The sequence below is a fragment of the Neovison vison genome, chromosome X (genome assembly GCF_020171115.1).
Source record: "Neovison vison isolate M4711 chromosome X, ASM_NN_V1, whole genome shotgun sequence".
NCBI lineage: Eukaryota > Metazoa > Chordata > Mammalia > Carnivora > Mustelidae > Neogale > Neogale vison.
In genome coordinates, this window is record NC_058105.1 from 5083576 (window position 1) to 5094611 (window position 11036).

The window sequence follows — 11036 nt, forward strand, 5'->3', positions numbered from 1 at the left end:
TGAACGCTGGTTTCATTCGCGAGATTCGGAAAGTTTTCATGAAGGACTTGTTCCACGACATCTTCTAGACTTCTTTCTTTCTCCTCCCCTTCAGGAATTCCAATAATTCTGACGTTGGAACGCTTCATGGCATCACTTATTTCCCTAATTCTGCTTTCGTGGGATCTAAGCTGTTTGTTCCAGGCTTCCTCCTGATCCTTTCTCTCTATCTGTTTGTCTTCCAGATCACTAATTCTATCTTCTGTCTCAGTTACCCTAGCTTTGAGAGAGTTTAGATTGGATTGGAACTCATTGAGAGCATTGTGGACCTCCTCCCTGGTAGCTTTAAGCTCCGCCCTAACATTGTGAACATCCTGTCTGGTCGCTTTCAGTTCGGCTCTAATCAATTCTGTTTGGTCATCCATGGCTTTCTCCAACCTAGCTATTGCCTGGATAATTGTTAGCCTGAATTCTCTTTCCGACATATTGTCTATGTTGATAGCCGTTAGCTCTGTTGCGGAAGGTCCATCCTCTGTATTTTTCTTCTGTTGGGCATTCCTCCTCCTAGTCATTTTGGTGGGAGAAGACTGAACAGATGTAGCTGGATGTATCAACTCTGGTGCAGTCAAGGTGCACCCTGGAACACTTCCTGATCTCCGTCTCAGAAGCCTCAGTCTGGGTGCAGAAGCTGAATAAATTCCCCCTTGGATGCTGGCAGTGCAGGTTCCAAGTTAAAGACCCTGGGGGCGCAGGATCTTTTGCTCGTCCCCAAAGCCAAGGCAGTGGCGGCTGTCTGGGAGCTCCTGACCGCCAGAGAGGTTCCAAGCAGCGATCGCACACTGAGATTTTGCCGCCGGCCGGGGCTGGGAGTGCCCGGCTTGCGCGCACCTCTTTTCAGAGGCGGCTGTGGGTCGGGCGCGCGTCTGGGGCACTGAGAGCGGGGCGCTGGTCCGTAAGCCGCAGGCTGGGCTTTTGCGCGCCTCTGTCCGGGGAAGAGTTTCGCGGGCGCGAGGCTTAGACTTTGAAACAATGGCGCGGGTCAAGAAGCGCCCCCGGGCCTTAGAAACCCAGGAGAGCTGGAGCGACGTGCGCGCGCATCTCAAGCTTTGTGGTAGGGCTAGCGCGCGTTCTGCAGACCGGCTCCCATCCCCTCACAGGAGCCGGAACCCCGTGCTCTGGGGCACGCTGGCGGCTTAGGGACCAGGAGCCGGTTTCTCCGCCGCACTCTCTCTGTCTCCGCGCCGGGGAGGCCGTCTGGGACCGGGGACTTAAGCCCCTGTCCCTAGCCGCCCCGATTCCCACAGTTTGCCCCCGCGATCCTTTGCTCTTTTGGAGTGCTTTCAACCAGTCTCCGAGTTAATGCTGGTCCCCAGACGCAGGGCACTCTCGCTCGTATCGGGGTATTACTTTTGCACCGGTCGCCTCTGGTGGCTCCCTCCCCCTTTTGTTTATCTTCCGATATCAGTCTGCTGTTCCCATTCCGCTTTACCTGCTCACTGGCGTCTTCTGCCCCTGTAGAGATCCAGACGTGTATAATTCTGATCTCAGGCTGATTTCATGGGTGATCAGAGTTCTTTGGTAGGTAATCAGCTCACTTTGGGGTACCAGCTGAAGAGACGCCTCTTCCTAGTACCCCGCCATCTTGTCCCCCCCCTTCTATGTATACTTAATCCTAAATTGCAATCCCTCCTTCCACCCCATACCCAACACTCCTTATTCAGTTCTGTGGATTCAATTTGTTTCCATAGCATTGATCACTATTCAACCTACTTCACCTTTTACTTTGTTCCATGGTTCTTTTCAACTCTACAGCCTTACACACATTAGATTATAAGCACTCCAGAGGCAGCAAATTAGTTCAATGCTGTATCCTTAGAGCCTCAAGCAGTGCCTGGCACATAGTACATGCTCACCACTTATTTTGAGAATGAATAAAGAACTTCCAGCTCTAAGGTCCTAGTATTTGGAGCCCCTCTTCCCTAAACCCTATTGGCATTTCTAACCCCCACAACTACCCAAATGGGCAAAGTTTGAATGCTTTCCACCATCCTCTAATTATTGGATCATGGACAAGGTAAGCAACTGAGCTTTCTGAGGACTCTGGAGACCCCTTGTCCCAGTCCCTGGTTGGTGCTCCTGGTATTCTGGTGAAGTCAGCATGGCAGGATTCCAAACTATGGCTGACTGCACACTCTCTCCTGCCAGCAGGAGGCTCTGGCCTTCATGCTTATGCTCTTCTCCTCTTTCCTGTTGGCTCAGATCTCTAAGTTGCTATGGTCAAGGACTCGTGTATCCTTGGGTTTGGGTTGGGCCACAAAAGGTTTTACAAATAGCCAGTTCACATAGCACATGCCTATTGATTCCTGGGTATGGTCTGGAGAACACACCCATATTCACCAACGATCTTTTTTTTTTTAAAGGCTTTTTTTTTAAAAGATTTTATTTATTTATTTAACACAGAGAGAGATCACAAGTAGGCATAGAGGCAGGCAGAGAGAGAGGGGGAAGCAGGCTCCTTGCCGAGCAGAGAGCCCAATGGAGGGGGCTCAATCCCAGGACCCTGAGAACCATGACCTGAGCCAAAGGCAGAGGCTTAACCCACTGAGCCATCCAGGCACCCCTCACCAACGATCTTGATGAGACTTCCCTAGACAGAGTAGGAAGGGGAGTAGCCAACATGGTTTGCAAGGTTACTTTCAAACCAAAATACTCCAACCACTAGGATTTCTTCCCATCGCCAAATACAGGTGCCCTCCTTGCCTTTGCACATACTGTTCCTTGCATCTGAAGGTGTTGGAGATACAGTACTTGCAAGAAGAAAGGCTTTTTCTCATTGTGCTGTCCTCCATGATAATGCCAAAGAATATCCTCATCATGAGAAGACATCAGACACACTCAGACTGAGGTACATCCTAACAAAACTGGAAAAGTAGTCCTCAGAAGTGTCAATGCCATTGATATAAGCAGAACACCGGCCTCCCAGAGATGTCCACATCCTAATGCCCGGAGCTGGAATGTGTTAAGTTACACATCAAAGTGGAATTAAAATTGAAGATGGAATTAAAATTACTAATCAGTTGACCTTAATATAGGGACATTGTTCAAGATAATCCAGGTAGACCCAATGTTAATTCAATGGTCCAAATGTTGAAGAGGGAGGCCATGTGAGAAAGACTCAACCTCCCATTGCTGGCTTTGAAGATGGAGGAAGTGTGCATGAGCCAAAGATCATGGTCACCCTCTGGAAACACACATCTCCCTAGAGAATTCCAAAAAGTATCACAACCCTGCTTATTTTAGCCCAGTGAGACTATTTTAGGACTTCTGACTTTGAGAAATGTTACAGAATACATTTGTGTTGTTCCACTAATAAATTCGTGTTGTACCACTAAGTTTATGGTGATTTGTTACATCAGCATTAGGGAAATAATACAGTTTCAATGAAACTGGAATTACTAAGAAACTATCACAGATTGGAGGACATTAAGGGGATGTAACAATTGCATGTAATGTGGCATCCTGGGTTGGAAAGAAAAAGCACACATCCCTGCCCCTTTGCTCCCAGGGGTCTTGGCCACTCTATGGTCCGTCCGACTGTACCACCACTCAGGACAATTGCAGGGGCCCAAATGGAACATACACAGGGGTCTGTGGCTGAGCTGCAAAGACAAGACCACCCATGAGGACAATGTATTCCTCTCCCCACTTTCCTTCTTATAGGATCAAGCATCCTCTTCACTCCAGTGAGAGAAAATGAGTGACAAGGCTGGGGAACTGGGTCCTGACAGTTGGAGAATATTGACTATGAAGCTGGGAGGCATAGGAAGCTACATGAGGTTGTTTCTATTTAAAAAAGCATCAGGAGCCATGGGTTTCATTACCACACCATAAGATCACAGAGCACAGTCCACCTGTTCTCATACCCAGGGAGTTAAGTCATGCACATATTCTTTTTAGGTGTGAGACTCCAGATTCTGCACCCTTAAAGTGCAAGGCAGGGGTGGAGATATTCAAAAATGGAGCCCCAGAGGAAGCTGTTTGCAGGAATTGGTGGGATACTATCCATAATCTCTAGGGACAAGAGCTGCACCCATCAGTCTCCTGAGAACCATAACGTCCAGGGAAGCTCAGGATAGGCATCCAAGTGGCCATGCTAGAAAGGGGTATCCTCCTCCTTGGTCCCAGCTGGCAGCCCCTGTCTCCCTTGCTGCCCACACTACTCAGTCTCTCCTGAACCTTGCTTCAGTCTGGAGAGCTTGGGGGCTTTGTCCTCCTGTCTCCCCACTGCTAACCTCTCAGTCCCCAATGCTGATGTTCATAAGCAGTTACCTCCACTTGACAGTGAATGGGGGGAAATGCTCTTTCGTAATTGCTGTGGTTCAGGAAGAGACAGCATGACTTGATATAGCTTCTTGGTGAGTCTCCTAGAAGTTGGTAAATAATAATAATTGCCATGTGATTGTGTGACAAATCGTTATGACTATGAGTTATTTTCTAATAATTCCTGATATAACACCAAATGTTTGATTAAACTGATGGCCTTGTGAGGGTGACTGAGATTTTGCTTCCTGAGGCTGAGCCAGAGAGGGCGTGTGTACTGGTCAGTCATCTCCAGGGCCAGCTGGGATCCTGGTGTCTGCAATGAGGCCTTTGGAGCAGAGGGAAGACTAGCAGATGATGGCAGAGGTCACTGGGACGCTCTCCCACACACCCAGACACCCTCAGAGTGAAATGAGGACTTAGAAAGCAGCCATGCTGGAGGGGGCTTCGGGTTCCCAGGCAGTAGGCTGTGCAGAGGCTCAGCCAACCCAGGAGAGGTGGAAGGAGAAGCACCCCTACCGCATCCCATCTGGACTGCCCTGGGATGAGCAGGGGAGGGTCATGGGAGCACAGATGGGGCTGAGTTGAGCTAGAGCCTGGATGATATCATGAATTGGATGCTGTTGGCCCAAGTCCCAGGACCAGAGCCTGTGGGGCACTCCAGGATGGAAGCAGGGACACTGCATGCTGTCCTTGGAGGGAATGGACTTGAAGGGTGTGAGATGGTGTTTGATCCAGGCCATCATGGACTTCTGGGATGTAGCACTCACGATGCCCCACACACCACCATGGGGGTCCCTCAGGGAGGCATTTCCAGAGTGCAAGGTTCTCTCCAGCATTGTCTGTGCTGACACACATCACTCAGGTCCCTGGCAGTTGTGGCCATGGTGGGGCATACCAGACAGGAGATCCTCTGACCATTAGCAGGAAGATCTGGTGTTCTGTAGTTGCCCTGAGCCTGCCCCTGATAGGCTGGTGTGAAGCATCTCAGCTATGGTCCTGCTTCTCTGAGAAGCTCCCATCCCCCAGCCATGACGAAGCCTGCTCTAAACTCCAGTCTCCTTGGCAAGGGGCACTTCCTGCCTGGCTCTCACCTGCCCTCGTCTGTGGCAGATGTCACTGGCAGCTGCCTAGGGCTCTACATGAGCAAGTATGGGGTGTGACACCAAGGGACATCCACAAGACAGCATCCAGGCAAAGTCACATTTACCTAGCACTTAGGTGAAGGGTCTGCCCAAAGACCTCTCTCCCTATGGGCAGGCAGTGAGAGTCCTCAGACCTAGTGGGTGGGTGTTTTGAGCTGCTGGCCTGCTTTGTTGCCTGACGTCCAGCCTATCCAGGGGAGTGAGCCTGCAGCAGAACTTTGGGTCACCTAGCCAGCTAGGAGAGAAAGAGACTAGACTGGACAGGTGAATGGGAGAGCAAGGACCATGCCTGAACCCCAGAGCAGCCTTCAGTGGCCATCGTTCCAAAACTCACCTCGAGGGGAAACTTGATCCTTACACCCTCTGTCTTAGAGTGCACCACTCCTCATCTCCGTTTCAGGATAGATAGTGATCTGATGGGGTTGGGAAAGTACACATGGGCTGGTCCAATATCTGGCTCTCAGTTCCCTCTTCTGTAACATAGGGAAGATAAAACAGTACAACCTATGGGCCTTGATGTGTGATTGTACTCATTTCCTGGGACTGCCTACCAAGATGCCACAAAGTGGATGTGGAGGGATTTCTTCTCTCACATTTATGGATGCTCACAGTCCACAGTCAAGGAGTTGGCATGGTCATGCTCCCTCTGAAGGCTCTGGAGGAGGCTCTATTCTTGTCTCTTCCAACATCTGGTATCCCCAAGTTTTCCTTGGCTCGTGGTCACATCACCCCAGTCTCTTCCTTCTCACATAGCTGTATTCCCTCTGTACCTGCGTATGTCCAGCTTTCCCTCTTGTTATGAGGACACCAGTCAGATGCATTATGGCCCACTCAAATGACCTCATCTGAACTTGAGTACATCTGCAAAGATCCTATGTCCAAATAAGGTCACCTTCCCTGGTCCTGGGTATTAGTAGTTCAGCATAATTTTAGGGAACCTATAATTCAACCCCTAACAAAGATTATGGAAGGTATCATCTGTCTCTAAAATGACAAGCTCAAAGTAGGTAGTTAGTAAGAAGAAGCTGTTATTACTAGGCATGTAAGATGTATGTTCTTTCCCACATTTTAATGTAGCTGAATCAGTTTATGTTTTACAATCCCCAAGTAAACTGATCCATGCAAGGTTTTTTCCTTTGACAATCAGTTACCAATGGATGACCCATCTCAAATAGATGGTCTTGGGCAAACATGGTACAAGTTATTCTATAACAAGACTCAAAAACCCTCAGCATGTCGATAACCTGGAGAATGTGGTAGGGAAAAGGGAGAATGGAGTCCACAGATCATGCCTGCTGCTACTACAAACTGAGGAATAATAGATCATTGTTCTGGCAGATGTTGGAGGCCCAGTTTGAGGTATGGAGAAGGGAGGCCTACTTGTTTGAAGGGATCTTGGGATGGTCTGACTCCTGCATTCATTTCGTGAGCTCTCCCTGAGCAGGCTTCCTCAGCTAAGTCCTCACTGCCCATTGGCCTAGGGTTGCAAGTAGGCAGGGCAAGTAGTCAGGAGGAGGAGGAGGCCACATCGTAGGAGGCCACAGGATCCCAGGATAGACTGGAGACTGAGACAAAGCAATCTTCCTGTATTCGAAATGTATGGAACAACCCCACTGAAATGTTGTTGCATGTTGCGTGGTTCTGTATGCTGCATTTACACACAGACTCTAGCACAGCCTCGACTGAGTCCTGTTCTGGTCCCAGGGTCATTCTGGGTAAAACATTTTGCGATGAGCACTCAGACACCAAACTAGAGGGCCTACCTGAGGGAACGGTGTTCCAGAAACTCCACAGAGAATGAACATAGAGGACATTTTTCTCCTGAAAAGTCCAACTGCCTCCACTTCCTGACTTCTGCACCTTTGAAAGGGTTGTTCCCTTTGCCTGCAATCCCCTTTCTTCTTCTCCTGACTGGAAATCTTCCATGGCCTTTCAGATTCAGCTCAGCAGTTCTGCTCTGGAAGCTTATCACATACAACATGAAGTGTTAGCAGTGCTTTCCACAGTGCCCGACATTACCTGAGGCTGACAGAGGAGTGAAGTTTGCAGACTGCCCTGGCCAGAAGGGTACATCAGAAGAAGACATGGGCAAGAAGGGGACATCTTATTAGTAAAGGCAGAGGGTCCCAGAGAAAGGTGACAGAAAGCCAACGTGCAAGCACAAAGGGCAAAAGGCAAGCAGGGAGTGGAGACACAGGAATGAGAACAGGACAGTGGGGAGGAGAGAAGGGGCTTGTGTGGGCAAGTGGTTGGTGACCTCTATGTTTCTTCCTGTCTTCCCAAAAGGCCTGGCCCATGTACCTGACCTGGGTTTTCCAGGCACATCTCATTGGAGGACAGGATCTCAGGAGTCTCCTTCCCCACCTGGGAAGCCTTCCCGGAGCCCCTGGTGACCGGATAGGTCCAGGGGGGATAGCACAGGGACACCACGAAGGCTCTGTGGGCCCAGACACGGTCTGCCCACTCCACCTTTCAAAAGTAAATAGTCCCTGCTTCCTTCGCTGGGAAGCTTGCTCCAGAAAGGATGCTGACCCACGTGTCCTCAGGGACACATCTATGGTGATGAGGGACTCCTTCTGGGCTCTTGAAGAAGACCAGCGGCAGCTATAAATCTGAGTAGAACCATACATATTACCTTCTTGGTCTCTTCCATTGCTCCCAGCCTCCACCCCAAGCTCCTTGAGCCCCCAAATCCAGCTATGTGTTCTACTGTACCCTTATCCAGACTCCAACCACCTCCCAGGGAGATCTCAGGAACAGAAAGACTACACACTTACTTAGGTCAACGTAAAGTAGCTAGAAACAAAGGGCCCTCTCAGGAAGCAAGGGGTCCATTCCGCAAGTGGAGTCCCCATTGATTTCTTATTAGTGGAATTCGGGGTGTGGACTTTGGGGAACTTAGAGGGGAGAATTTCAGGTTGAGAGAGGGTTAGCCTTCAGCCGGCACCTTGCATCTCCTGGCTGAATATGTTGCCAAGCTGGTCCCCCAGGAAGTTTAGTAGGCCTGCCAGCCTTCCCCAGGATTGGATCCCAGCTGTCCCTCCTTCCAGGAAAGCAGTGATGAAGCTGGTCTGAGTCTTCTAATTCCATGCTCTCCCCACCCTGCTGCGGCCCAGGGGAGGAGCCCCAGTGGTGTGAGAGTTGGGCCATGGCCACTTCTATCCCCTAATCCAGGCACTCCATGACCAGGATACCAGGATTCCCTCCTTCACAGCCCTGTTCCTGAAAAGTCTGACCTCTACCCTATCATTTTGGAGACAATGTGAATGTTTATTTGGACAAGCCACAAACTTAACAGAAGGGTGTTACAAATCCAAGGTAGTCTTCAAAACCATGGTCCACATATACACTGATGCTTCTGGGACATTGTAATATGTACCCAATCCAAAGCCACATGAGTGTGCTTTCTGGCTTATTTGGGGTCATGCTTTTTCAATCCTGAGCCATTTCATGCCTTTATATAAGGAATGTTGGTAGTCTGTAGTAAAAGGGCCCTGAAATTTGGTGGCAAGTCAAAGTCGGCTAGGGGAGATGATGAGGGCATCAACCTGTGTATGGCCCAGAGTCTTTCCTCAATGTCTGGGTCACTCATGCGTCTGTACATGCAGGCCAGTGAAGTTTTGGGCCCTTGCTCAGGGCGGGACACTGAGTGAGGGGTCTGAGATTGGCAGGAGATTAGCAGCAGTGTCTTTTGCACTTGCTGGAGAGAGGACAAGAGGGACACCTAGATATTCTGATGTTTTTTTACAGTATTTATTTATTCAACAGAGAGAGAGAGAGAGAGAGCACAAGCAGGGGTGAGGGACAGAGGGAGAGAAGCAGGGGTGAGGGACAGAGGGAGAGGGAGAAGCAGGCTCCCCTGTGAGCAGGGGGCCCGAGGCGGGCTCAATCCCAGGATCCCAGGATCATGACCTGAGCCGAAGGCAGTCGCTCAACTGACTGAGCTATTCAAGTGCCCATGGATATTCTGATTTTTATTTCCATGAGAGCACTGGTAGAGTACAGGGCTGGACCTCCAGTGAGGCTGAGGCAGACCAGGTACATCCACTTCCTGAAGATTAGTGATACGAGGCCTTCTCTTCTATTCCCATGGACAGGTTTATAAGCTCCCCTCGGCAATCTGGCTTGTCGGAACAAAAAAATACATTGGCAACTGGTTTGTGTATTAGTTTTCTGTTCCCTGGGCTGGGCAGCCCTCACAACCTGGTCATGTCTGGGGGACTGTGAGCTGCAGAGCAGTGGGTCTGCTCTGGGTCTCCCTGGGGCCTCATCAAAGTAGCGCCTGCCCTCAAGACTCTGGACTGAGCAGCCTGCCTGGTCTCTGCTGGTGAAGTTTCTGAAAAGGCAACAGTATCTCCTGTTCAAGTATCTTAACTGACAAACAATCTCAGTCTTAATGCCTGTTTATGAGGAGGTCACCAATAATGAAGATGGTGCTGGCCAGTCTGGCCACTGGCAACTACCTCTTCTTCGCAGAGTGTGGGCTGCAATTTTGGCAGGACCCCCTGCTGCCTCTTTGCTCCTGTACCTCTACAAGCTGGGTAGCTCAAGGCACATCAGACAAGCTTCTCTGTGCCTCAGCTTTCTCTTGTGTATTTAAATGTTCACTGGGAAACTCCTTGGGGGCAGACACTGGACTCTACCTGGAGGATGGGCAAGGGAACTGACCAAAGACTCTGGGACTGGGTTCTGGTGTTTCAGCAGCTGACAAACCTGATTCAGGTTACTCATATTGAAAAGTAGCTCCTACAATAATATCTATTCGCCAGTGGGTTTGGGAAGCCTAATTACCACTTGTGAAATGTTTTCAGTCTCTTGGAAGAAAGGCGATACATCATGGCAAGGTATGACTATCATAATTGTGCTCTTCTCAAGCTGTCCCCAGGGCTAACCCATATGAAAACTGCCATTCATGAAACTCTGTTATTGTAACAAAGTGCAACTATTACCCATAATGATACTAGACTAATGTCTAAGGTATTGCTGTGCTCATGGAAAAGTCTTAAATAAGCCGGAAGTGAGGAAGGTAGACTAGGTCACCTGCTATGAACTTGCCCAGCTAATTCCAAAGTAAACAGACTTTTGAGGAGGTAGGAGCTGGAAAGAGCACGAGAGTGCAACTACATTCTCTGAGCACTTGGTGTGAACCAAGCCCTGTTATGTATGCTCTCTTACCCAAGTTTAGGAAGTCGGTTTTAACATCTCCATTTTGCAGGGGAGAAAAATTGAGACCAAAGATGTTGACCTGTGCAAGGGAGATGAACCTGGCAGTTATAAGTAAGATGGCCTGGAGTGGAGGAGGAGGCCAGGTGCGAAGTGACCACAAAGTCTAGGCAGGGGCCAAGAAGTCTCTGAACTCAGCAAAACAGGAAAATGACTACCAGATTTCCAGTTTGGATGGCCCCATGAATAGGTGTGCTGCCAACGGAGAGGGCAACCCAGGAGGGGAAGGCGGTTGGGAGGAAAGATGACAGTGGCGCGGGGTTACCTGAGTGTAGGACCACCAGCACGTATCCATATGCTGGCCTGGGCCTTGGGACAGAAATGGAGACGCAGACTTGGGACTCACCGACAGATCTAACAGGTGAAGCC